This window comes from Ochlerotatus camptorhynchus, unplaced genomic scaffold, assembly GCF_037179485.1.
Source record: "Ochlerotatus camptorhynchus isolate MF236.1 unplaced genomic scaffold, CSIRO-AGI_Acam_v1.1 ptg000746l, whole genome shotgun sequence".
Lineage (NCBI taxonomy): Eukaryota > Metazoa > Arthropoda > Insecta > Diptera > Culicidae > Ochlerotatus > Ochlerotatus camptorhynchus.
The window spans coordinates 5,183-33,023 of NW_027041214.1; the positions used below are offsets into that span (position 1 = coordinate 5,183).

The window sequence follows — 27,841 nt, forward strand, 5'->3', positions numbered from 1 at the left end:
TCATTAATTTACTACATTTCATTTAGTTTCAGAGAATAATCAAGGCCTACTTTGATAAAAAAAAATACATAATAATCCAGATTAAGGTTGATCCGGGTAATCGGAAGGCCTTCCGGTGGACGCTCAGTGTTTAGAACCAGGTTATGGGTTGATTTTGTTAAAATATTAATCAGCACTACCCATAGATATATATATATATATATTTATAGGAAAGTTTGAACATACTGAGAGGTAAGCACATATCATCGGTAAGAGACGTATATGTGAGAAAATTTGCGAAAAAATCTAAGGGCACCGGTGGGATTCGAACCCACAATTATATATTTATATATATATATTTATTTCCATTTCGTCAAGCCAGTGTAGACTACATACAATGATTAATACAATGTTTACTTACATACTATGCATTTATTCTATTCTGTTTTAGCTTAGTTTTTATTTGCTGCTTGGACATAGTGATGTCAATAGTTCCGCAATGCAAATTATATAGGCGCATCATTCGATTGATTGGGCTATTTTTTGCATAGTTTGTTCTGTACGATTTTTCTGAAAATAAATTCCGTGTTCTAAGATATCGACAAGGTGTGTAAAAGTTTAATTGTGCGAGAATTTCTGCCGAATCTATGCGCATTGAAATAATGTCGTTGATGAAGAAAAGCATTGCAAATTGGCGGCGCTCCTTAAGTGTTTGTATATTGATGAGCATGCAGCGCGCTTCATAAGATGGTAATGGAAATGCAGTCCAATTCAATTTACGTAAAGCATATAAAAGGAATTGTTTTTGGACAGATTCTATGCGTTCTTCGTGTATGGAAATGTATGGATTCCATACTAGGTGGCAGTATTCCAGAATTGGCCTTACATATGTGGTTTATAATAGCTTAATAGTATATGGGTCTTCGAAATTATGACCGATATATATACTCTACTAAAGAGTAATACATGGGAAAGAAAAAATGAATACAAAAAATGATTATATACTATTAAAAAAATTTTTGATCACCCTAAGTGACACAAAAAAAAGAAAAAAAAAATCAAGGGGAAAAAAATTTGATTTTTTTGATCACCCTAATTAAACACCAGCCTAATATTGGACCAGGGAAACAAGGGAGATGCGATACTGTCGAGAACAAAACAAGTGACACGTTTTATACCTATTGCACTGAGACGGCAGAAGACTGGAGAGATATAATTGTTTTATCCAACAGCTGCAGAGTCAATAACCTCGATGCTGGTGTGCCTCGGTCGACTCGGTAGGCAATATGACACTCTTTCGTTGTTCCTATCGATGGGGTGATGTACCGATAGTGGTGATAATTTTGCTGATGATGTTGCGATGATGCTGGGTTAAAGCTGGACCGTAATGAAAGCACTTGGCATATCATTAACGGCTCCCTCACTCGCGCACTAGTTGTCTTAACACTATGCCAACTAACTTTGGTGAGAAAAACCCTCGCGTGGGGAAAAACTCGAATTTCGTACAACGTGACCGATGCGACTTGACCGACTCAGTGTGCGAGACAGAATGAATGGCATTGGGTTTTCACGTTCGAAAATTGTTGATCGGTGTATTCTGTAGTTTTTGATTTCTGTCGACAAACTATTCCTATCCTTTTCAACGTTTTACAGATGTGAGGTTGCGTGCACTTGAACTTTTTTGCGGCGTCCCGATGGCATATCGAATCTTTGTTGTAGAACGTATTGTGTAGCGATCGAAGTCCTTTTTTGTTCATTATTTTGGCTGGTTTTCCACTACCCCTCTTCCAAACTGTTACCAGAATACAATAAACAGTAGAAATTGATACATTCTCTGATTTGAAATGATGCACAGTAATCTTTTCCCACGATTTTCTTGTGTTTTGAAGAACTGTACAATGCGCTCACGAAGTGCTTCTTCTTTTGATGCCATTTTTAACGCAAATGAGCATGTAAAAACAAAATAAAAATTTCTATAGTGTTATAAGCTGTCTCTTTTTTGTGGACATTGCAATGCATTGGTGGTGTTCGATCACACCATCGGCGTCGGGCTCTGCCACATTTGAAAATTTATAGCGGCAGCAACAAATCCCCCCGATGCGATCTGTTCTGCAGCAGCATAGTTGTATCCGTCATTCCATCTGTAGATGTTTTTGTATGTTTTCAATATTTTGTTTATGTTTTGAAAAGTCGAATATATGATATATGATTTACAAAATCGATCATATATCATATCTTCTACTTGTCAAAACATAAACACAATTGCCTATTGCCTCTAAATCACCTATGTTGTTTTTTTTTTTATATTTTCCGTTATATAAAAAACATAATTGAAATTCGATGAAATGTTTGCATCGGATACATGACCTTTCGATAAAATTTAATTTGGTTATTTTCGGTGATTTCTATTGATCATTATTCTCAGAAAATTCTCATATGTACTCCCATTTTTTTTAACATAACAAATCAATTGGCTGTTTTCTTTTTTTTTTATTATAGTCACTTTAACACTCTTGGGTCATTTGTGACTTGTCCGGGGTGAGATTTGAACTCGTGAATTTAGCGTGAGCGGTATGGATGTTAACAACTACGCCGGGGTCGCCCCTGGCTGTTTTCTTTGATAAAGCATTAACAATTGTGTGTATTTTGGGATTATATTAACAAATTACAGAGTTGGATTATGTGTACACTCCCGGAAATAAATATAAAGACACATAAAAAAGCATGGCGCCTACCAAATATAAGAATCAGAGGAATTCTAAACCATGAAACCATGTATTTTTGGAAGCCACATTATCATGCTACAATATCACCCATAGAAATAACCAATTGCATCATGTACGCAGGGGAAATAAATGGAAATGTGATTTTCTCCTTCGGAAATAAATATAAGGACGCCATACAAAAATGTATGGGAAATTGGTCATTTTCGAAACATTACTAAGCATGTCAACAATTCTTGTAGCACCAAAATAACCAAAGAGTTAGTTAAAGTAATAATTAAACTTAATTTCTGAAACGTTTTAAGCAGATCCAATCGCTAGAAGTTATCGAAAATTACAAAAAATCATTGGTTGATCAGCGATGATTAATTAGGTGATACATACATTTAGGCGTTTTCCGAGTTAGAATGTGTCTTGAGATGTTCAAACAAATTAATAGGAAGATGACCTGTGTTTATTTAGTTACACTAAAACTGATATCTAGTAAAAGTGAGGGGGTGACGGGCCTACGCGCTCTTCCCATCTTCCTTAGTGCAGCTATACCGCGGTAATTATCAACTTTCCGTTTGCACCTCCTTTTAGGGAAAACAAAAAATCCTTCCAGCACTCAGGAAAAACACCAGAGGTCAATGACAGGTTGAAGACCGTGGTTAACGGCGTCGCTTGATGTTTTTAAGTAGCGTTTTAGGACTCAAAGTCTGCTTTGAAAAAGTCGTTGTAGACATTTTCGGCGCAATCCAGAAAGCGATTCTCAGGTTTGATCCCAAGTGTCAACAGTAGAGGAGAATGATGTCTGCAGTTTTGGCGAGCGGTGCCGGAGCATGAATGACAGAACAACTTTGTCCCAATTCTTCGTTGACCAAGCACAGATCGAGCAAACGGTTTTTTTGCATTCGGAAAGCCATTTACTTGCCCAAGCTCTGCGTAGAATACGCGTCTAGCAACGAGAGAGATGCTGATCTGAACGAATGGGACAGCGAAAACCATAAGAGTCGCTTAGCCACAATATGGTACTGAGATTGAAATCGCCTAGGATGACGATGCTGTATCTGACTCCTATCTGAGAGACAATCCAATCCAGAGAAAGTGCGTGCTTCTCGATAAGGCTGCAGTCGTTAACGCGATTGGGAGGAACATATATCACGCAGATAAAGAGTGTGCCATTCTGAGTAGAAATCGACTCCCACAGATGCTCATTTTTTTTTTTTTTTTTTTTTTGTAACTTTATTAGAGAGATTAGATGCTCAACCGTTGAATTTTCAGGCGGTTTTAGCAACCGAGATATGAAGCTAGAGCGAACAGCCAAAAGAACCCCACCACGGGAGCTCTTATTGCTGTTGAAGGTTGATAGGTCATGCCGGTAAACAGAATATGAGTCGTCGAACAACTGCTTTGACAAAGTGTGGTTGTTCAGTCATGTTTCCATGAAAGCATAAATGTCGTAGCACTTCATGCTAGTTGGTACTCAGCGAGGGAATTATTAATACCACCAACGTTCTGGTAGTACAGTAGGACTTGAGATACAGGTCACGTGGAACAGCAGACGGCGATCTGGAAATGGAGGCGGCATCAGGCCGAGCAACGTCAAAGGATGAAGGATACTTGCCATGGATGGCAGCTTGAAAAGCCCTGTCCGCAGCACTAGACTCAGGGCCGGGATGACTAAGATGGCGGGAACTAGCGAACTGACTGGAACCAGTGGGTGCAGCTGTGCTAGGTGGGTCCAAGACTTCCATACTGCTTTGTAACGTGCATCCTGGGCCAGTTGAAACGATGATCGTTGGTGGCTGTCTACTGGAGACGCTTATAGAGCAATGTTGACTAGAAGCGGAGGATCGATCAGGAAGAATAAGTTCACTAAATTGCTGGTACTTGTCTGGGAGAGTAGGTTGGAGAACCTCTTCAGCAGATACGACAACAGGACAAGAACGACTCCGATGAGCGATAACAGCAAGAATCAGGACTGCGAAGAGGTCTCCATGATGCATTCTACTGAGTTTTAAGTTGGTTTTAAGTTTCGTCTATTCGATTGCGTGTAATTGTGCTATGCTTCGAAGAACACAAGTAAGTTAATACAGTGAATGAGTTTTACCCTGGAAATATTCGTTCTAAAATCATGAAATTCATGTTTTAAATTTTCGTATTAATAATCTGTGAATGTATGGGAATTATGTATATATTTCAAAAAGAAGAATAATACAAATTTAGTCACCCTTTGTTGGATCTTGAGGTACGATTTCACTCCATGTATTTCAGCCACATGTAAAAATTTACATTATTATATGCTTTTCACATAAAGTTTTAACTTAATCAGTTGAAAACGAAAATGATACAGCAACGCGAAGTTAACTAGTTTGTATGTGGAAACGGCTTTGGTGCATTTTTATGTCCGATACTGTACGTGTGCTGGTGGTGCGATGGCTATTTATTTCGATACATTTTTTTCTACAATTTTTTCCCTTAGTATGGATTTTTTTATTTATTTATTTATTGATTTTTTTTTTAAATATTTACAGATGTTCTTGACGCTGATTATGCTGGAAATGTTATTGGTAACTACCTTCAGTAAACCTGTTGCAATGCCCGACTCCGCAAAGTAAGTATAATGCAAGGGTCGGTAAACATAGCGCGAATAAATTTAAATGCAAACTATGTCGTAATATATGTGTAATGCACCATGCAGTGTTGCCCAGGAAGCATTCTGTAAATCATGTCAAAATGTCAGTGGCTTCTAAACCAATCAACAATTAGTTTACATGGCGATTTCACGACAAACTCTCTCTGCAACACAGCTCGATCGGAGTTGTAGAAGGATAATGTTATTTTGCTTGCCTGCTTTGATACACGGAACCGAGGAAAGCATAACAACAAAAATCCCATGCACACACGTGTTTCATCTTCGGCTTTACTGCGCATCCCACACCTGAACCCTACCTATCGACCCATCAACTCATGAACCGGGGACCAACGGCTTTACATCCGAAGGAAGGTGTTATCAGAGATGTTATGCCTCAGAACATCCAGGCGGCGTCGACTGGGATTGAACCCAGGCCTGCTGGGATGAGAGGTGATCACGCTTACCACTACACCACTTAGTAGGAAATTCAATCAGTGCATATAATAAAAACTATAAATACTCAGAGGTCGAACAAAAAATACAATTGGATGCAGGATTCGTATGTCAATTATCTTGCAACACTTGCCAGAAGGTAGCGTTTCATAATACTTTTCATTTCCATTGGATGTTTGTGCAATATAATAATTTAGTGTATTGCTATATTTTGACCTATTCTTGGTGCTTGTACTTTTATTCGATTACAATACTCACGTTTGATCTAGTAAGAATTAAAAAATCATCTGAAAATTTCTAAAGGGAATTCTTGTTTGACTCAGATTTTGACAGTTCATTTGGCTCAAAACATTGTCTCCGTTCATCTCTCCTACTGATGATTTCAAATGAACACCTTGTATCATAAAAGCAGTTGTCCAATTAATTAATAATCTAAAGCTCGGGAGAAATAACAGAACTGGTAGCACTGAAAATAAGGTTCAAATACTCTGCTGCTGCCTAAAGAGCCTGCATTTATAAAGAGACGACACATCAAAATTGGAACAATCGATTATCTGTCAAAGTCATAGGGAAAGTTTGTTCCAATTGAGCAGAAGACCTGTCAAATGGATAAGGTGTCGCCTCTTCACCCAATTCAGTCTCTTTACTGCTGCCATGGTTTAAGCACGGAGAGTTTTATCACCGTTCAATATAGCCAGGAATAATGGTACAAAAACTTTTGTTTCATCTTCTATCACATTTTATACAAGTGTTTCACGTTTCCATCATTAGTTGTTTACTTAATATAACTTCACTTACCAACTCGTCAGGATAAAAAAAAATGATAGGCGGGTGTGCAGTTATTACATTAGAATGAAAGAGAAAACAATAATTGCTGTCTCTCTATCACCAACACTAATCCCGCCTCTTGCACGCCAAGCCTGCTCAAACCCAAATACGATTGATAATAAAATAAGAAAATAAGAAAATAAGACGATGGATCCGAGTTCACTCACTCGTAAAAAAGAGGCTCATTTACCAATCATGCGGGCAACGTTTACCAATCATGAACAAACAATATTAATGAACATTTGGTGTACATTACTAGTAAACACCGCCCGCAGCCCGTGTCACGCCCATTCTAGCGAGCGAACCCAAAACTATCGCCCCTCGTCCATCTGCATTCAAACACCAACAGAATTTCTACTCATTCATCCGTTGCTTACTCATTCTATCTTCAAGTCTCCATACATATACACGCAAAACAAATTTATCTTGCATCCAATGTAAGCTTGGATTCATGACAACCTCTGCATATGTTTCATACAAAAATGTAATGGCAGTTCTTGCAATGAACTGCAGCGTGCAAGCAAGTTTTTCCAGAATGTATATGAGTAGGAAAAAGAACTCTCGATGAACATTTCAAATGGTCCTATCTGCTTTGATCGATTCTCTTAATCGACTTTCTCTTTTCATAACCACTGCTATGCAAACAGATTTCGCGTTAATTCTACCACATAGTTTGATAAAGGAGGTTCTTATCTAGCGTCCAAAACGTCAAATACAACAGGGAAAGGTTTTGCAGCTGAGTTATTGATGAAAGAGAAAGTCGATGAAGAGAATCGATCAAAGCAGATAGGACCATTTGAAATGTTCATCGAGATACTGCTTTCTCCTACGCCCATTTTAGACCTATCGAGCAGAAAAATCAAATAAATCCATGATTTCGGTGTTAACAAGTAAATTATAAAGTCGGCGCCGGTGGTGTAGTGGTAAGCGTGACTGCTTTCTCATCCCAATGGGTCTGGGTTCAATCCCGGCCGAGGTCAGTGGGATTTTTCTGAGGCATAAAAATTTCTGGTCACGTCTTCCTTCGGAAGGTAAGTAAAGTCGTTGGTCCTGGTCCATGTGTGTTCATGAATGGGTGCGATATCCTACGCAGGTGTGGAAGCTGCCTTCCTGCACATTCGATTGCCGTCATGGATGGCAAACGATGTCCGTCGGTGGTTGGCACTAGATTGCGGAACAGAGACCGACGATAAATAAAGGAAAGAAGAAAGTCAATTATGCGTTTGGTACAATACTTTAGTTCAAAAGCTACAGACCAAGGTTAATGGAACACGTGATGTGAATGTTTGCACCCATTTTTTTTTTTCAATCTGTTTATTTGTAAGGCTCATATGTCTAAAAAGACTCAACGGAGCCAAGTATCATAAAAAAACAATTCAAATATTTTTGTCTCGTTCATTTTGCTGCGCTAGGTACAAAGCATCCATTTCCCTCACTTTCAATACAATGCTTCAAATGATGGGCTGAAGCAATGTTGTCGGCCGCGTCCTTGTCTCGCATACCCAGGTACACAACGTTCTTTACGTTGTGAGGCTGGATACTTGTCACAAGCGACATATCGAGCTGCAGCTCATTGTCCAAGATTGTTTTTATAACCGAAATACACGGTCGCTTGGGAAGGATCGATGTGTCTAATACGACACAGTTTTCTCGTAACATTTTCATAGAAAAATGAAAAGCACACGCTCGCACGCCGCACAAAAGAATCTCGAATATAGTGTCTGGTGATAAAGCGACTGATCGGTTCGAGAGATGGATAGCAGCTGGTTTGCACCCATTATTCTCAATAACAAAAGAAATGTTCCGACAGAATCAAATTTTATCTTCATTCGAATGGCGTTTCAACGACGTTTCAAAGTGTAAGGCCGAGAAGAAGAAGCAGTGTTATATTTTAAGTATATTTCAACAATTTGTTGTTCTTTATCAAATATTACGATTCGTACCGAAAGACAAATAAATTAAGAAGGCATCTGCAGTGAAAACATTCCATTTAAAAAAAAATTCAACGTGAAAAATAGATGCACATGGTGGGTTGTGCTTAGTAGGCCCAAAATTATATCTAAGCTCTACAACAGTGTTTCGGCTCTGGCTGTCTAAATATCAGCTAAAATGGTTTTGTTTCTACAGGTTTCAGTTATATATTTAACCTTTCTCAAAGATTAGAGGCAAGTTTAATTGTAAATGTAACAGGTGTCGCCCGCGCTCAAACTAATCGATCAATTTTTTCCTATAAAACGACAAAACAGAGCTTTATTACAAAGGTAAAAGTCTCGGATCGAATATACAGGGCGCACCCAGAAATCGATACAGTTTGCACTGAAGTGGGCGCCATGATTAGTTGAAGAACAACATGTAGGGCACTACATCACAAATACAATAAAACTTGCCTCTAATCCTTGAGAAAGGTTAAATTTATAACCGAAACCGTTGGATGAGTACCTTATTACGTTGTTTTTTGTTTCTTTTAACTCTACTACTATTGTATCACTTTCACTTTCACTAAATCACTATTCACTTTCATTAAGCTCTTCTCCTGGCATTTTTCTTCTTCTCTTCACCGAGCGTGGATTTCGGGGTCCCTTTGGCGTCACCTGTGCTTCTATCAGCACTGCTTTCTTCTTAGCCTCCATCAGTGCTTTTTCAGCATTTTCGGCTTTCGTTCTCAGCGTATTCAGTTTACGGATGACGAAGTCATAAAGTTAGTTGATCCTCTTCCTGACCTCTGTAATGTTGGTCTTCCCAAGCTGCAGTTCTTCTTCGAGTGAGCTAATGCTGTATTTCGGTGTGAACATCTGGTATAGTTCTCCTTGGAGTCCTTGCTGTTCTTCTTAACCTTGGGGCTTGCTAATACTGCAACTCACTAAGGCCACCTGATTCGACACTGATGATTGCAACTTTCCACTTTTTGCGAACACGTTTCGTTTACACTGTTTGGCGATTTGCCACCGTCGTTAATGTGTATTTTTTTCGTATTGTTTTTATCTCCGTTGCTCTCAATCCTGTTGGGTCACCACTCCGGGCCGTCATCTCAACTTATTGTAGGTTGTTGCCTATTGTGATCCCATGGTCATCTATGCAAACAGGGATACATCCTTCATGGGGACCGTGTTCAGATCCAGATCAGCGTAAGTCATAAATTTTACATCTGAGCCTACGGAGGCCTGCAGAGGTTTTACAAGGACGGGGGCAGCTGCACCATTAGCCCACTCACCATTTCAATAAGGTGTCACCCTTCTTAACTAAGGAAGTAGAATAGCACATCTTACAGTGTCGTGTCCATTATGCCATGCCTTGACCAGTATGCTGTAATTAGGATCTTACAAGTGTTGATCCTAATGTACCGGTTGGCACTCCTGCGGGTGTTAGCGTAAATTGCTTAAAGCAACATTAACTTGCTTCGACGGAGCTGCTTTCGGATTCTGTGTTTTTTTATACGAATTCGACAGGACCAACTTTCCAATCCCACAAAGGATGTTCCTAGGCAGTCTCCCGCTGCTTGTTCGGACTTGTTTTTGCCAGTAATCATCAGCCAATACTTTGCAAAACTGCTTCCAGATTACAAGAATTTAGTTTTTTCACAATTCAAATTAATTTATTCACCACAAATCCTGCAGTTCTCGACAGCTGAAACTGCACAGTTTCCAAATAGTACTTTGTGCACCTTCATTTTCGAATTTTGGTTTCAGTGATCGTGGAGGAAATCGTATTCTCATGTAAGATTTGATTGCAATCAGAATTCGTTAGTGTGAACAATCAATCATTAACATTTCGAGGAAAGATATGAAATAGTGCATGACTCAAAAATGAGCAGGGTTTTGAATCTTGAAACCCAAAGACTGTTTTCTTCACTAAACTTTTAAATATAACCCAGGTTTAACCATACGGTCCTAAGTGTAAATAATTTACCTTTTGACATTTTCTGGGCCTTATCTGTTTAATAAAACAGCATTCAATCATGATTGATGAGTAGGATAGAGCATTGTTGTTGGATACGAGTACTTCTCCCAAACTCATCATGAGCCGGGCAAGTTACCTGATATTTTACAATGGATTGATTGGCTGGAACGATGGAACAGTTCACAATAACAACAAAAACTATCATCATTGAATCAATTGAATCATTGCTACTGAACATCAGTAGTTGTATTGAGAATAGCTGAATGTTCGGTAGTTTTTGTGATTTACGGTTTACCAAACAGATATACCAAACGTGATTAAGTGTGATGTAAACGAAAGATGGATCATTAAAACAGAGCCTTCTCTCTGTTAGATGATTGGAGGCTTGACACTCGTTTTGAAAATCGTGTAAACTGGTATGAAACCAACGTTAACGGATAGTAAGATTGTTTATTTTATCGGATTCCTTGAAAATTTATATAATCTCTCTCCGATAAACGAAAAATTTAATTTTGCTTTTAAAAATCTCATTTTAAGAAAACTGACTACTAAGACTGAAATATGTACAATGTTTTTGTCAGAATACTTTTTCTCAGGCTTCGATATTGCATAAAGGCATGATTTTTCGGCAAATTAGTAAGTTTTAAGCCTCCTGAAATTTTTCTCGGGATATCGGTATCCCGGGAATTCAATAAATAAAATATCGAATCCCGGGATTTTTAAAAACCGAAAAACAGAACCCTCTAATGTTATATGAATTAAAAAAAAAACTTCACCTGAACAATTTTAATTTTGGCGAGTACCTCACATTTCACAGTGGTCCAGAATGCAGATTTAGGTGGAAGGATATGTTTTGAGCCTGAAATTGAAACTTTAGACTAAAAGTTTCTTCTACAAAGTTTTTCCTTATAGTTAGGCCCTTATTTTTATGACAATGAATTCCAGGGTGGTTCTTATGATCATTAAAATCAAAAATCTAACTTTTTTGCTTGAATAAATTAAGGTATACATGCTTGGGCAAAGTTTTAGCTGAGCTAATTTCAAGCAAATTGGTTAAAAAACTTTTTTTTACCTCTTCAATTGACCGATTTAGAGCTATTTTCTTGAATTGAGGTATGGTGTCTCTAAAAAATCAGTTGTTTTGCTCTAGTTTTCTTGTTTCAAATTTCTCAGCAAAGGTGTCTTAAAATAACTTTTAGATCCTTAGAAGGCGCAAATTGCCGCATAAAACTTGTCAATATCTTTTGCCGATCAAGAGTTATTGATGTTTTTCTACCTAAAATATGCCCTTTTCAAATGTTAATATCTCTGGTTGGGGCTTATGTTATTCTCAATTTTATGTTATTCTTATTCTCAATGTTATGAAAAAATTGGAGGTATGTTATTTTTTAAACTCGTATAAAATCAATTTCAATTTATTCATATTTTTTACTATAATTGGGTATATATTTTTTATTAGAAGAGATACAGACCACAATTATTAATATGAAACGTGCATCTTAAAGAGCTTAAAAAGTCTCTAGAAGATGACTTTCATGATAAATTTGAAATAAAAAAGTTATTGGCAAAAAGTGGTTTTCATAGGACCACTCTATGGAAATAAACAGGTTTAATATGTCAAACACATTCTTTGCAACCTCTTCTGGTATCTTGCCTATTCAAAATATGATCATAGCATCTAATTATTTCATAATTAAAAAAAAATTGTTTTAGCTGAAATGAGTATGTGCAACCTTGCTACAGGTAATACACAATTGAAATAATGTAACCACTAAATTAAAAAAAAAACTAATTAAACAGAAATTGTTACGATTCGACAAATACCGGATAGCTCTAACGGATTTGAAGTAAACACTTAACGTAAGCTAACCTACAATAACTAAGCGGATGATTATGAAAAAAATTGTTTGATGTTACTCTTTAGGGAAATCATGACTCTTTCGACCAAATCACTTCATGGACTGTTGAATATCAAGAAAAACTGACTGACTTGTTACCAGTAACGGTAACAAATTATAATTTCCGTTTAAGGTGTCCGGAACAATGTCATCGAGTCGGGGAGCAGTCGGAGGACAAAAAGGTTCGAATGATGATAACCAACTGTGGGCGGATACTGGCTATGGATAATGTCACAAGTTGGAAAACACTCGTATGATACAGTGTGACAGTGACGTGTGGTACCACTACGAGTGCGTGAACGTAACTTATGGTATCGAACAGGTGGATTGGAGTTGTAAGAACTGTGGTGGTGAAAATCGTGACGACTCACAGGAACAAGTGGAGCAGCCAGTATTGCAACAGCAGCAGCAACACTGAAAAAAGTTTTCACTTAGTTTCTATTAGGAACGCACATAGTATTTTTCCAAAAACAAAAACGATGATTTTTACCTGAATATCACATAGCATTAGAAATTCTATATGAGAAATCATATAGATTTCATTTGACACATAACGCTCATGTGATTTAGTGGTGCAATTTCCAATTATGGGATCACATGAAAGTTATGTGAAATTCACATGGATATTTTCCACTGGTTATGTGATTTATTTTATAAGTGAATAATTGCAGCAGCAGCAACAGCGACAATTGCAGCAACCACAAGATAATCAAAATCGTCAGCAGGTTATTCACTCCACACCCGTAAAGTCACCAACCCATGATGATGTTTTCAAGATGAACTGTGATCTCGTAGAGCAGTTCAATACGATGCAACGGATTCTAACAGCCGAAAGAAGTCAACATAAACATCAGGTACAGCAAATGCATCAACAAACTGATCATCAATTCTCGCAACAACCAGTGAAGCCGGTGCACTCCAAAGCACCTGGATATACCGGTACTGTGAAGAAACCTGTGAAGGTGCCACAGACAACTGAGGTTAAATCAAATGTGGACAACAAAAATCAGTCGTCAAAGTATTCAAAGCGGTCGGCGAAGCTACGAGAACACCAGTTGAAAGCATTGGAGGCCAAGCAGCTATTAGAACGGAAGCAGTTGGTAGAGCAGTTAGAACTGGAACAAGCGATACTGAAGGCGAGCGCGAGTGAAGCAGAAGACAAAGACACCACACTATAGAAAAAAAATAAAGAAATAAAAAAGAAAAGCCTATAAGCGAACTACTAGAATGTGCGCCTTCGGGAACGATGAACTTCTAGATAGATTGGAAAGGAGTCTGTACAGTCGAGTGCTTTCTGCAGTGAAAAGCCTACTTCTTCAACCAGATAATGTTTCAACAATTATTTTCCGCCTCAGAACACTATTTGGAAACCCTGAGGTAACCGCATGATGCCAGCTCCAAAGGCTGATAAGATGGAGAGCAATATGTCATTTGGTGTCGGCGTGCAACAATAGAAGCATATCAGACAAATGTCAAAAAAATACTCTTCATGATATGGTAACGGGTGTTCAATAAAAAATGATAATTTTTCCAGTCATATACACACAGAGATTATTTTACTGGGGTCAGTAATTTTTTACTGGGTTTTCAAACAGCTGAAAAAGTCAGTAAACTGAAAATAACGGTCACACGTAATGCAACGAACAATTTTAACATATTTTATTTTAATCATCAAATAAATGTAAAAAGAACACAGTCTGTATAAATTTCAGGAAAAAATCACTTTTATACAATTTTTTACAATTTTTTTAAGTTTACTGACTTTTTCAGCTGTTCAAAAACCCAGTAAAAATTACCGAACAGGGAGGCCGTGATTTTGTGTGTAGCTAGTAAAAAAAAATTTTTTTTCAACGAATTCAGTATTTTCAAAAAAACGTCAATGAATATTGGAGAAGGGGCCCTGGTCAGCCGTACAACGCAACTTAGTCGCGGTGCTCTCACAAGAGCGCTGGACGGCACTGAAATCATTCTCATTTTTTATTGATCACCCGTTTAGTCAAGAAGGTTGAGTAATAAGAAGGTGTTGAACACGGATGAGGCTGGTGAGCTGTATGTTGCTTGGAACGAGAATGACGCGCTTGGCATAGATGGCCCACAGCGACTCATGAAGATGGATACCGATCAGTAGCGGTTAGACTTTTCCTTTTTCTTCGGTGAATGGACACTAATGTGGGCTGCAGCTCGCTGCTTGCGGGCAGCCTTTCGTTGTGTACAATGTTCAACGCCACGTGTTGAAGGCACTGCTGCTGCTGCTGCTTTTGACGACCGACCGGACACCTCCACACATGGTGATTGAATAAGCACCGTTCAGTGAGACTGGATGGAATTCAATTTTAAAATGTGTGTTAGGGAAAGAGATTTTGCAGGAAATCGGTGATAATTTTGATCAGCCATTCAACAGTTGGACATTTGTGTAATTTTCAATAGTGACTTATTGATAATTAATAAAGTGTTCATTGGTAGATACATTTCCAATCGTTTGGCTGTTAAGAATTTAAACATGTTAAATCAACCTTAAATGGGTTCTAATGCTATTTTTACAAATCGTACTTAAGAATTTTGCTAGTAAAAAGTGAAATAACTGTTATAGTCACAACCCAATCACAAAAGTGTACACACTAATTAAGCCCTTCAATGTTCGTTAATTTTGATCTACGGAACTGTTTGGCAAAGTTTAGAAATCAGTGAACAATTCAAAAATTATAAAATGTATATCGAACTTGTACAGGCTTGGTAAAGGAGATGATCAACCCGAGTCGTACTTTCCTTAAAAGTGTCATTTGCTCGCTTCTTACTCTCTTTAAAGGGTGTATTTGATAAAAATGGCACACCGAAAATCTTCTGTAACTTTTGAAACGTATTAGTAAAAAAACCTGAAAATATGAGTAAATCTTATTCACAGTGTATTGTTTACATCTGTCAAGTTCATAGTTATTCATAAAGTAGTTCCAGTCATGCCGTCGAAACAAGAAATTGTCCGTGAAAAAATGTTGTACAATTACAATCAAAATCCAGAAGCGTCCCACCGATGGATCGCTAAAAAGTTTGGAATTGCAAATACAACTGTGCCTCGAGTTAAAACAACCTTCAAGGAGCATCTGAGTGCCCGAAGGAAGGAAGGGAGTGATCGTAAAAGTAGTCCAACGGACAGTAAAATGGCCAGGAAAGTGGTGCAACAGTTCAAGAACCGTCCAAACATGTCAATTCGAGATGTCGCTAAATAGTCCAATAAGGTGTCAGTCGGTTTTGTGCAGAAAACCATGAAGCGTGCTGGGTTACATGTGTACAAGGTGCAAAAAGCCCCAAACCGGAATGAAAAGCAAAACATCACTGCGAAAACCCGCGCCCGGAAGCTTTACACGAAGTTGCTCATCAAATCATGTTGCATCGTGATAGATGACGAAACTTACGTCAAGGCCGACTTCCGTCAACTTTCTGGGCAAGAATATTTTGTTCACAAGTCTATGTTTGATGTTCTTGAGGGTGTTCGAAAGAAGAAATTATCGATATTTGCAAAGAAGTTCGTGATCTGGCAGGCGATTTGCGGATGTGGTGAAATAAGCACTCTCTTCATCACTTCCGGAACAATCAACAGTGCAATTTACACGGAAAAGTGCCTTAAGAAGCGTCTCTTGACATTCATAAGGAAGCACAAAGGATCAACTCTCTTTTAGCCTGCCACTATGCTCGAAACGTGTTGCAGTGGTACCGAGCCAACGGCGTCAATTTTGTGCCAAAAGATATGAACCCACCCAATTCACCTGAACTTCGTCCAATTGAAAAATTCTGGGCTATTATGAAGACAAAACTTTACAAACATCACAAAACTATTAAAAGAGAGCTGGAGTTGAAAAAAAAATTGGGTAAAAACAACAACAAAATCGGTTGTACAAAATTTTATGGGTGGAGTGAAAAAGAAGCTGTGATTCGGAATGGGAGACGAAATTTAATAAAAAAAAATTTTGTTAATCATAACTCATTAGAAGTCTTTCATTCCCTGAAAATTTCAAGAAAATCCGATAATCGATATAATTTTGGTGAGTGTGAGTCATTTTTAACGAAAACACCCTTTATACAATTTTCACACTACCGTACTCTAATGGAAATATCAACTCTATACTTTCATCTCCTCATCTTTAATATAAAATGACCACTCTTAGAATCTCCAACTACTGTCTTACCTGACTTATAACGAATATACGTTGTATACGAGTACCCCGAATACAATGTATTACTACTCGTCTAATTTTGCATAGTATTTGCAATGTAAAATTAGACGAACTAAACGATGTATTACTATTCGGCCCAACTCCGACTAGGCATAGAATTAAGTGAATTTTGTTAGAAACAAAGAACAATGAATCATCGGCTCCGTAAAGCTATGCCGATTTAGCCTTACAAATAAATGAACTTAATAAAAAAAAAACACAGTAGGCTTTCTTGAGTTAACTCCATTTATTGATAAAAAATAAAATTTGTCGATTTTATTGATTTCTTATGTGTAACCGTAATTTGAAATTTTACCGACTTAATCAGCTGTTCGAAAACCCGGTTAAATTTAACCGACTTAATCAGCTGTTCGAAAACCCGGTTAAATTTAACCGACTTCATTGATCTGAATTTAGTGTCTAGGTCGTCCGCCATAAATTCTCAACGAAAGATGATATGTATTGGATAAAAATTGTTCAATTGCCAACATTTTAAAATCATGCTGATTGATGGGCTTAATGTACAGGCAGGGTTAATGTCCCTAATGTCAGCCTAAGTGTTCCTTGTATTGGGCGCATACATAAATTTCGAAGGAATACATTTTTTAATTGTTTTCAATTGCATACAAAAATGTCCTATTGCATTACCCAGATGAAGCATTGTTTTAAAAAAATGGAAGAACACGAGATTTTTATCTATAGACCTAATCTTAACATTCATAGGCCAACATTAGCCAACCTTAGATATCAATAGCTATGATTCTACAATAGAAACACAGGTCAGCGATCAATGAACGCTAAAACATGAAGTTTTATGAAAAGATTCTGTCCAATTACAACGGTTGCTTATTCATGAACGAAATAATCAACATAATAATTGATATTGATAAGATTAATGAGAAACGGCTATAGTTTGAAAAAATAATACCAGTAGCCCCATGGAGACTTTGAAATTTGAATTTCCTTACCATATTATTTCAGATTTACTAAACTTTTTTTTTATTAATTTTATTTATTTGTAAGGCTCAACTGTCGAAATCAACTCTACGGAGCCAATAGTGTAGCGAATAAGTTTACAATTCATTAGAATTAAAAGTTATTCGGATTCAAGGCCGGACCGTGGAGAGTTGGGGCGTAAAGTTTTTCTCGGTGGTTAATTTTCTCTGGCGTGCTTCTGTAGTTTTTGTTGTTCTTTGATCAGTGTATTGTGTATTTTCACGAGCTCTGTCCAATTTCCAACTGTTTCCTTGTGTCGTTGCTGATATTCTAGAACCATCTGTTTCTGCTGATTATTCTGCTGCCCTCCGTTATCCAGTCCAGGGTCGGAGCTACAACTGCATCATTTTCTTCTTCTGCTTCTTTTTCTTCTTCTTCTTCTTCTAGCATCTCTATTTCGAGTTCTACTGTCTGCTTGTCCGAAGTAGTCGTTCCTGCGAGAACGGCAGCAAATGTGTTGATTTTTGCCCAGCACCTTCTTCTGTTTGGAAGAAGTACAACACCGATAGGATTTCATTTTCTACATCCATGTAGATTCCACGGACACCAGTAAATAAATCAAGCTGATATTCTGGGGGATACTTCTCTCGAACACAGCGTTTGATTTTTCCGTCCTTGATAAGCACAAGCAACAGATCGGATCGGATACCTCCGGCGGTAGATCAAACACTCGTACATATTGAATGTTACTACCGGATACCGACATGTAAACATCCACTTTTTTCCATTAGAATAATGGAACGGCAGCTTCTTTTCATTGAGCGCAAGGGCTTCTCTCATGCCCTCCCCAGAGTTGTATTTTATATAAACCATCCTCTCCGCTGCATTTTTGTAGGCTGTATCCATCGTTAACTGGTTACCCGCAAGTTCTTTTACAAAGCGCAGCATTGTCCGGAAAAAGGAAACCAAGGGTGTTTGTAGCCGAAATACCACTCTACATTTTTCTGTGCACGAATTATTACCACTAGCCCGAAACAACAACGCAGCAAACAAACAAAGCGTCAGATCGTCAACTTACTAAACATTTTGTCCATGTTTCTTTTTGTAGAATTCGCATTCACGTTCCAGTAAAGCATCACACGCATCTGCATACTAAAACTGTAGTGAAGACGGTCCATGTTGGAATTCCTGTTAAACCAGTGAAGCATCACGATGATGAGGATGATCATGGATGGGAATATCCGAAAAAGAAGAAGTCTAGCAATTATCTTAAGCTACTAAATAACTGAGACAGAAGTGTGGGACTAGCTGCAATGTAATATTACACAGAATTATAATGTACATGGAACAATGTTACAAATAACTGTTTTATCTTTCAGGTTACCTACATTTGTTCACCTTTAATATCAGTTTGCCTAAGTTGTATTTTTATGATGTTTGGCTTAGGAGACAATTTGTTTAAAAATAAAAGGGATGAATTCACTTTATTTTTGAATATACCATAGAATGCAACCTACATGCTGAAACTCACCGATAAATATCCCAACGAAACGAAAACGAAACAAATAATGTGTTTTAAACAGCCATTTGGAGTGTATGAAAACTCATATGTGAAAGCTGCTTCTGGAAATAAACATTAGATAAGAGTGTTAAAATCAGTTATGGCGCAATTGTTTATATTGCATAGATAACTTTTAATATTAGGTGCCCTCAAAGCACTGCTATATGCGAATCTATCAATATTTCCAGAAGTTGGTCTTAAAAACATAATTAGTTAAGACACACGACACGAACTAGAGTAAATATTTTTTATCAGATATTAAATAGTTTATTGCTATATTTAACGGATCAAAATAAAATTAAATAAATCTAATATTGATCTCAACATGTTTTTTTTAATGATATTTATCCGAAAATAAGCCGATAAATTGATCTGACCCAAGGAAGATTACTTTTTTTTATGCTACTACGAATTTTACTTTTCATGTTGTGAATTATGTTTGATATATGTATGCTTTGTTTTATAACCATATTTTGTGAAATTATATGAGGTTTTTGCACCTGCTTGAGGTCGGCATATGTTTGCAGCTTGGTCTTTCAGGCTTTTCCCCCATGCACTCATGAATCTATAGTGTGAACGTCGTGTAATTATTGTAACAACTGTGGGGGTAGTCTGGCAACGCGATACATGCACATTATTAGGTATACGCCAAATGCGTGAGAATGGGTTGGGGCTATTTAAATAATATTAAGGAATACGTGAATTATTCACAATCAAATGAGTACTTTCCACCAGAGCGTTGAATGTTTAATGATTACTCATTTTTCCAACATTTATAGTTATGAACATTTAAAATATTAATTGTTAATTATTGATCTTAAGTGTCTTTACATTTTTGCTAAATGCTAATGATTAACCATTAATCATTAATCATTATTTTTTAACGCTCTGCTTTCTACCAAAAACCATTCAACTGTAAAATGCTCTCGTCAATCCAAATCGCAATTAGGGACCTCAATACAAGCAAAAGAGCAGTGGAGGTTGTAAAATTGATCAATTTTTACTAGTCAGTTGAGGCACGGTATTACAGACACCAGGTTGGCATAGAAAGCTCTCAGATTATAACTGTAAATGTGCAGCTTTCCATCAAAATTGATTAAAAAGGAAGGTAATAATTCTGATGATATAAGGGAAATGGCTCTAATGTTGGCCTATGAATCCAAGATTGGGACCATCCCTAAAAATCTGCTATTTATCAAATTTAAAATATATTTAAATTAATCAATCTAGATGAACGCGTCATTAGGACGGTACCAATGGATATTTTTGGTTGCTATTGAAAATTTAGTCGATTGCTGAATATATGTATGGGCTCATATTAGGGGCATCATCTGATGCTGCTCTCACCTGGTTTATGTCAACGAGAAAACATCTAAGTCAATTTATATAACGGTTCCCCAGAGCTCGCACCTAGGTACGCTTCTTTTTATTTTGTATGCACCTTCCCGACATTTACGTCAAGATTAAGTCGACCTAATTTTGACCGTAACACCCTTTACACAATTTATAATCATAAAATACGGCGTTACTTGCTCGCCGTGTTTTATGATTATAAATTGGTGCCGTGACCAGGATAGTGTTCTAAGGGACGTACCGACGCTAAGACACCATTGTGGTATCGTACAAAAGGACCATCGTACAAAAGGACCAACCGCCATCGAAGTCGCGACCACGCTAAATCATTGGGCGCTGCCATCACGATTTACGCGTACACGTATGGATTTCACGCCCTCACCGTTTTTGTGGAGATTGGATGCAGGAGAGATAAAGTGAAAATACAAGGCTTATTAGATAGGCCTACAAGGTAAGGACCTGTCCAACTTAATATTTTCAAATTTCGTATCTACCTGGTCATTTATCGTTCCTGGTCTCTTACTATTTCGGCGCAGTTTCCGGTGGCTATTACGATCAAAACTACGCACGAATTGTTCATGTGCATTTGGGAGCAAATTATTGGACATTGGATACTATCGTGAAAGGTTCGGAACTGATCAACGAGTCAAGCATATTGGAGCGGTTATAATTAAACTAAAGGCCTAATTGACAGGCTCACCAGGTGAGTTCCTGTCCAAAAAATTGTATTCTTGGTTGGAAGGTGCTGCTCTTGTCGACTTTATAGAACGTGCCTATATTTGGATTTCTCCATCGTGACGTCATCGATTCAAGTTTAGCGGCTCCTGGATATCCTTCTTCGTCCACGACATGTCGAAGAAACTCAAGACCCTGTTACGCAGCACTGCAGACTTTGTGATCCGCTCGGAAAACTTCCTGAACAACACCGAGGAGTTCGACGAGCAACAAGTCAAGATACGTCTGGAGAAACTTGAAGCGAAGTGGACTGAATTCGAGGAACTTGATATTGAGGGCATGGATGAAAACGAGGAGAACATGAAGGAGCACCAGCAGCTGAGGGCAGAATTCGAGGACAAGTACTTTGAGGTAAGAGCAGGATTTGCGAGTAAATTACCACAACAGCATGCAACACAAAACACAGTTCCTATTAACACCTCTCATGTGCAAGCTTCCGTGCGACTTCCTCAAATCAATCTACCTGAGTTCGATGGTAATTTCCAAAATTGGCTGCCATTCCACGATACGTTTGTTGCCTTGATCGATTCCTCTACATAGTTGAACAACATACAGAAGTTCCACTACTTTCGCGCTTCACTCAAGGGTGATGCTTTGAAGCTGATTGATTCCTATTCGATGAGCGAGGCTAACTATATGGTTGCTTGGGATGGTTTGGTCTCACGGTTCTCCAACAACTACCTTCTCAAGAAGCGGCATTTGAATACGTTGTTTGAGTGTCTAAGAATGAAGAAGGAATCAGCGGCAACATTGCACGATCTCATCGATTGTTTCGAAAGGAACACTAAAATTCTGGACCAACTAGGAGAGAAGTCGAACGGTTGGGGAGCGATGCTAGTTCACTTAATGGTCTCGAGGCTCAACGAGGTGACTCAGAAGGTGGGAGGAGAATGTAACGTCTGAAGAGGAACCATCATTTTCGCCGCTGGTCTTGTTTCTTAAGAAGCAAACTCGTGTTTTGGATGCAGTTTCTGTGGATGAACATATCTGCGCTCCTATTGGTTCATCGACCAACAATAATTTCAAATCTCGTCTATCGAAGGTTTCGGTCAACTCGGCGTCCGAAAGGGTTCTATCGGATTGCTTCGCATGTAGCGATAAACACTGGATCAACGGGTGCCAACTTTCGCTAAACTTCCGATTGACAGGAGGCTGCAGCTTACCAACTCCAAACGGCTCTGTAGTAACTGTCTAGGAAGAAATCATTTGGCTCGAGATTGTCCTTCCAAATTTCAAAAAACATCATTCACTGCTCCACCCTGGTTTTCCTGGTTCTGCTCCTACTCCAGGAGTGAATGACAATGAGGATTCACCTGTTCCATCAACATCGGGTGGTGCTTCGAACTCTGGTGGTTAGGTTACTAGTTCGGTGGCATCAATTACAATTAACCTGGCGATGGGACAGCCAAAATCGCACGTGTTTCTGCAAACGGTTCTGCTGAACGTCAAGGATATTTGGGGAAGGATTAATCTCACAAGGGCACTTCTGGATCGCAAGCTAACCTAATGTCTGAATCCTTTAAATTTGTCGAACCTCTTAACGCAATCCCTTTATGAAGAGCTTTGAGTGGGTTGGTTTATTTCCTTTAAATTCCGTTATAATTGCTTATCTTTTGACAGATACGCGTATTTCGTCTACTACTTGCAGAATTCATCAGTGCCAAGTACTCAGCACCACTGAAGAATCCATCTTTTATCTACGAGTTATATACTAATGAATAGGTACTAAAAATCAGCAGGTATCCACTGCCATGTCAAAATTGACCTAACCAGGTACCTAAATTCAGTCTCCAACAGGTAATGCTACGATGTGTTGTTTTAGGTAGCATGCTAAAGAGTCTCGAGTATCCGTTTCCTTGATCTCTATTAAGCAATGTTGATGGATTATGTTATTATTTCTAAACTTTCAGCTACGTCTAGTTTCCAAGGCGAAGATACAGTCCGCAGGATATTTATGTTATCCTTAGTCAAATTGTGCCCCTTTGTAACGATATGTTCTGCAACCTTGGATTTAAATTCATAATGAAGTCCTTTATCCATATCTTTGTTAGCCTTTTTTACCTCTGCGATGTGTTCCTTAAACCTTGTTTCCAAAGTCCTTTTCGTCTGACCAATGTAGATTTTATTGCAATCTGGACAAGAGATTTTGTAGACTCCGGCTTTCCCTAAGACATTCATTGAATCTTTTGTTGATCTTAACAGTGACTTCAGCTGATTTGTCCTGCTGCTGAATACTAAATCTAGGCCAAAACTTCTAAACTTTGAAATCAATGGTTTTGGCACTGATGAAGTCTGCAAGTAGTAGACGAAATACGCGTATCTGTCAAAAGATAAGCAATTATAACGGAATTTCAAGAAAATGAACCAACCCACTCAAAGCTCTTCATAATGACTGAAAATCTTCTTAGAGATGAACTAGCCTAAGGCTAAAAATCTCTTAAATAAAGAATTAAAAAAAAAAAAAAAGAAAAAAAAACTGAAAATCTCCGGTTACCAAGGCGGGACAGGAAAGTGGAAATTTCTGGTAAAGGACGATCACGTAGTCACACAGCTTATGAAGTTTCCGGCTTCAAGTTCGCAATTTCGACAGTACGCTTCCAGTATTTGCCAGTACGATGTTCAGATGGGTAGCTACAGGCGAAGCGAAATCCATGGATGAAGCGACGAACATCACTTGCCATGTAGCGAAGGTGGAACGTGGATTTTATGCAAGAGTATTTGGACCTAGGGCACATGAAATGCATCGGTATGGCCAATGACGATCGGTTGGATGAAGACAAAACAGTCTGTTATCTTCCGCATCATCTGTTTTAAGGAATCTAGCTCGACCACAAAGGTACGGGTTGTCTTCGATGGGTCGGCGAAAATATCCACGAAGTTTTTGCTCAACGATGCTCTGCTATCTGGGCCCAATATTCAGGATGAACTGTAAGAAATTCCCTGTTGCTCTAGTCGCTGATGTCGCAAAAATGTACCGCCAGATTCGGGTTCATGAGGACGACACTCCACTTCAGCGGATATTATGGAGATTCAATGCTTCGGAACCACTTCAAGTGTATGAGCTGCAGACTGTCACCTACGGTTTAGCTCCATCGTCGTTCCTCGCTTCGTGGGTGTTGAAGCAGTTGGCTCAAGACTTAGAAAACAAATACAAGCTTGCTGCCAGCGCTTGTGCAAGAAGATTTCTATATGGACGATTTTCTCTCTGGAGCCGAGTCTGTGGAAGAAGCCATCAAACTACAAAGGGATGTACAAGCTATGATAGAAGAAGGAGGTCTTGAACTTCGAAAATGGTGCTCAAACCGAGTGGAAGTACTACACAACATGCCAACCGATTTGCGGGGAATGGAATCAAAGCTGCATTTCGACGAACCGCAAAAAATCAAAACACTCGGAGTGGGATGGGAGATAGAACCAGACCAGTTTTGCATCAAAGTTCAGCCACCTATCAACGACGGTTGTTGGACAAAGCGGAAGATCTTTTCGGCGATTGCAAAGCTCTATGACCCACTTGGATTGATGTCTCCGGTCGTAGCATGGGCCAAGATTCGGATGCAGTAACTTTGGATAGTGAATGCAGGATCGGACGATCAAGTATCTGAAGACATCATGGTCAAATGGAAGGAATTTCCAGAGCAGCTACTACTTCTCGGTGGTTACAAGGTTTCCCGGTACCCTTTCTTACCAGTTTCATCGACAGTGCAATTCCACATCTTTACTGATGCTTCAGAAGCTGGATATGGTGCATGCATCTACGCACGATCCACTAGTAAGGAAGGGCATATCAACGTCGAACTCATCGCGGCAAAATCACGGGTTGCACCACTCAAGCGGATTAGTCTTCCACGGTTAGAGCTTTGTGCTACACTTTTGGGGGCGAAGCTGTATGCCCGGGTGTCAGCAGCGCTGGGGATGGAAGGGATTCCTAGCAGTTTCTGGTCCGACTCTACGGTAACTCTGCACTGGATACAAGCCCCACCCAATACATGGCAGACCTACATTGGAAATCGTACATCGGAGATCCAGTTGTTAACTCACGTCCACAGCTGGAATCACGTAAACGGAATCAACAATCCGGCGGACCACGTCTCACGAGGAATGCTTCACAAAGAATTCGTCACCAACATCATTTGGCGGTGTGGATCCCCATGGCTGTTATTAGGAGAAGAAAGCTGGCCTAAACATCTTAACGATACTCCATCTGAGGATTTGCTGGAACGCCGGAAAACAGTTCTTGTAGGACAGAAAACGTTGAACCATCATTTCTTGTTCCATCGATATTCATCTTTTTGGCGGCTACTACGGATTGCAGCTTTACCGAGGAAATCCCAATAATCATCCGCACCGGTTCGCTTCAGTAACAGAGCTGGAACATGCTAAGGAAGTCATCACGAAGATTGCGCAGCAGAAAATGTTCGCTGAGGAGTACAAAGAGTTAGCTCGAAATCGATCTGTATCCAGGAAATCATCTCTGAGAATGCTGCGTCCCTTCCTCGATGAAAAAGGAATCATCCGTCTCGGTGGACTGGCATATACAAGTTGTGGAGATCTAGCCCTTTACCAAGAAAAATGTAAAAATTGCAAGAGACGATGGTGACGACGTCATAACACTTAAAAGCAACTTTGTGAAATATGAAGTTAAACAAATCCTAACTATGTTTGTAGGATGTTTTCGCTTGTTGGTATTCTTTTGTAAAGTAGCCTCTGATATTTTGAAGATACACCCAATTGGGAAATTTAAGCTTCTATTACAGATTTGAACAGTATGCAGAATTTGCAATGTTTCACGACAGGAACAGATTCTGTAATGTGGTCGATGGAAGTTTTTAAAATTAATTTTGTATTTTTTATGATAGCTTGTTTTTCAAACAAAGTTAGTTTCCACAAATGAATTGTGTCTAGAAAACGATCTCTTGAAGGTTTTGTTCAAAAATATGCTTGTATGTTGTAGTCCATTACAAGAACTGCCATTTGTTGAATGAAACATATGCAAAGGATGTAATAAATCCAACAAAGGATGTAATAGAAATTTTTTTGCGTGTAGGAAAGAACTTAGACGAATTTTACATTGATTACGGACATTTTTTATTATTTATTAATTACTTTATTTGTACAGGCTCAATCGAAAAAACTTTACAGAGCCGAGTTATCATTTTCGTTATACATTATTGATGTCTTATATTTAAAGTTAAAGGAGCTGGACCGGATACTCGCAGTTAGTGGAGATTTACATTTTTTTTTATGGGAAAAGGGAGAGGGAGGTTTGAAATGTGGTTTACGATACAAATATTTAATTAATCCTTAAACATGAACTAATTTCTATTCATCTTGAAAACAAACATAAAAAAAACCCACACGTACAAAATACAAACTAAACACAAGGTTAATAAAACTTACAATCTAATGTTAATATTCTTAAAGTAAACATATATGAGTTTCATAAACTCCAGATCGCGTCTAGCCAAAATATCCCGAACTGGAACATTAGGTTGTCTACCTCGAGCCCGAAGGGAGTCGTACAGTTCAGATCTCACTCCGCGATGCTCAGCACAAGACCAAATAATGTGATCTGCGTCCTGGTAACCTTGTCCACATTCACAGAGATTGCTGTCCCCCAGCCCAACACGGAACAAGTGAGCGTTTAACGAGTAGTGATTGGACATGAGGCGAGACATCATACGAATGAAGTCTCGACCCACATCCAACCCCTTGAACCAAGAACTCTTCGACACCTTAGGGATGATCGAATATAGCCATCGTCCCAAACTCCCTTCCCTCCACTTATTCTGCCAGCTGACGAGTGACTGTTGACGATAAATGAAGAAAAATTCATCGTAGGCGATTTGTCGATCGTAAATATCGCCTTCCATAGCGCCCACCTTAGCAAGTGAGTCAGCCATCTCATTGCCCGGAATCGAGCAATAAGATGGGACCCATTCAAAGGTGATGACAAAAGATCTTAAAGATAAAGCACTTAAAAGCTCTCGTATTTTCATGAGAAAATACGAGAAGAGCTTTACCGGCCTCATAGAGCGAATAGCCTCGACAGAACTGAGACTATCCGTAAAAATAAAACAATGATCTGGTGCAAGTGAGGCGATCGTTTCAAGCGTATAATGTATTGCCGCCAGCTCAGCAACATATACGACTTTGCAGCGTAAATTGACGGAACAATCATGGAACGATGATGTTCTGGGATCCCACGAATCTCCCGCGTCATAGATAAATCAAAACTAACTGAATTGCCGAAGTCGGAGAAGCATACACGATGAGGATTATGCTGTGAAGGGCTGACATCCTGTGTTATGTACACGTAGTATAATGACATAAAACGAGTTTGAGGGTTTAGCTCAAGAAGCTTCTCAAAGTTTGCAATCACCAGTGGGTTCATAATTTCACAACGGGTGAGGAGCCTGAGGGATAATTCCGAAAACCGATCAGAGAGTGGCAACATGCCCGCTAACACTTCGAGACTCATCGTATGAGTCGAGTGCATGCATCCTAACGCGATACGAAGACAGCGATACTGGATCCGTTCCAGTTTCATGATGTGCGTTTTAGCCGCCGACTGGAAGCAAAAACTACCGTACTCTAAAACCGATAAAATCGTTGTCCTGTACAACGTTAGAAGATCTTGCGGATGGGCTCCCCAC

General features: G+C 38.8%; 1 long non-coding RNA gene across 1 annotated transcript; it reads left to right on the plus strand.

Moving 5' to 3' along the window:
- Positions 1–5,224: 5,224 nt before the first annotated feature.
- On the plus strand, positions 5,225–19,378 carry LOC135714869 (uncharacterized). Its single transcript, XR_010518898.1, has 3 exons — positions 5,225–5,298; positions 18,648–18,854; positions 18,919–19,378. It is a non-coding gene; the product is annotated as an uncharacterized LOC135714869 (long non-coding RNA).
- Positions 19,379–27,841: the final 8,463 nt, after the last annotated feature.